Consider the following 2,010-nt stretch of genomic DNA (forward strand, 5'->3'; position numbering starts at 1 on the left):
CATTCATGTTTAGACAAGAGATATGTATTCCAAAATGTGATATATATATATATATATATATGTATGTATAACTGTAAAGTTTATATATATTTATATATATATAGCATACATACATACATACTTACATACATACGTACTTACACATACATACATACTTACATACGTACACACCTAGACACACACATATATATATATATATATATATATATATACACACTCACACGCACACACATATATATATACATTCGCGTGCGTGTTTATTTTAAATATATAAACATAAACATAAACATATGTATATATATATGTGTGTGTGTGTGTGTGTGTGTGTGTGAGTGATTATATTAAATACACACACATATATATATATATATATATATATATATATATGTATGTGTGTATACTTAAATCTATTAATGTCTCTATTAATGTCTAATCATTATATGTGTATACCAAAATGTGCAATGTATATCAATTTAGATACTTCTGCAAAAATAGTTAATAGCACTATTTTAAACCTGCGGATCACAATAGGTTAAGACCATGCCTCCATATGAAAGTAGATATGAAGAGGAATCATATAGAAGACTATCCATGCTATTCAATTCGACGAGTAGTCCTCGGGCTAATATGTTAATGCACGCATGCGTATAAATCACAGACTTAGAGCTGTTTCTATTCTCATGTCAATGCAGAAATGCATGTGAAATACAACTGGCCGTTCTAAACTATTGGCTGTACGTAAAAAGTATTACCTGAAGTTTCCAGCCTCGAGAAACTCTGTGAAGTTCGTGATGGGTTCATGGTCTTGCGCTGACACAGCTGCAGCAACAGCACATAATACTGCAATCGATTTTCTCAGCAAGTATACCATTGTGGGCGAACGAGTCTCTCTATGGGGGTTTACTATACTGACTAGAGTAGCGTATCTGTCCGATATATTCACAACCAACAATATATATATCTAAAATAATTTTTATAGATTAGGCGAATAAATAAGGTTTTAGGGGTTTTTTTTCTAAATATGCCCCACCGGCCAGCCACCGCTTTTGCCTTTTATCGTCAGATGGCACAGTTGATTGCGCGTGGATGCTTCTGCTCTGGTCGAATCAGTTGTTCGTGCTTCCTGCTCGAGTGCTCTCTATGCAGTTACGCACATATCTCATTTATTTTTGTTCGCCCAGTATCTGTGAGTATGTACTATAGTTTTCACTCTTTTTACGTACATTTGCTGTGCATAGCTACATCCTATAGTCTTATGCTGTGACAGCTTCGCATAGTCGTTGTCATTCGTTGTACTGCTGCGGTGTGGCTTCATTCTATAGTCTGATGCTGTGGCATCGTCGCATGTTTATCATCTATAGCACCTGGATCTCTCAGTTGTCATTCGTTGTACTACTGTGGTGTGACTTCATTCTATAGTCTGATACTGTGTCATCGTTGTATTTGTATTAGATTTGATTTTGTGGGGGCCTGCCCCTCAGTCCCTGTGCCGGGCTCACTGGGCTGTGGCCTGTGCGGCTGTGCGGCTGTGCCGACCACTGTGTATTTATCAGTTAACTTTGACTGGCCCTGATGCAGAAATATTTGTCTATATGTAGGCTTACAGTCGCCGACGCCCAGAGAGGAGTTGCGGACTGCAGACTGAGCAGAGGCTGTGAATACAATAATATGTAACTCGGGTGAATCTTCAATCTATGACTCATAATATATGGAATTTGGTCACAATTTTGTTTTGGTTTTTCTGTTTTTTTTAAATACATCAAAAACTATATAAAAAAGTACTTTTTGTAGGGGTTTTGGTCACGAACGCGGAACACAGAATAATACAAGTACATATTAATAAAAAAATGTGACGTGTTTAGCACAAACCCAGCGCCGGGGGTGTATTCACCTGTAGTGGGGTGTTTTGACCTGTAGTGGGGTGTTTTGACCTGTAGTGGGGTGTATTGACCTGTAGTGGGGTGTATTGACCTGTAGTGGGGTGTATTGACCTGTAGTGGGGTGTATTGA

This window comes from Sphaeroforma arctica (genome assembly GCF_001186125.1).
Source record: "Sphaeroforma arctica JP610 unplaced genomic scaffold supercont1.661, whole genome shotgun sequence".
Classification (NCBI taxonomy): domain Eukaryota; class Ichthyosporea; order Ichthyophonida; genus Sphaeroforma; species Sphaeroforma arctica.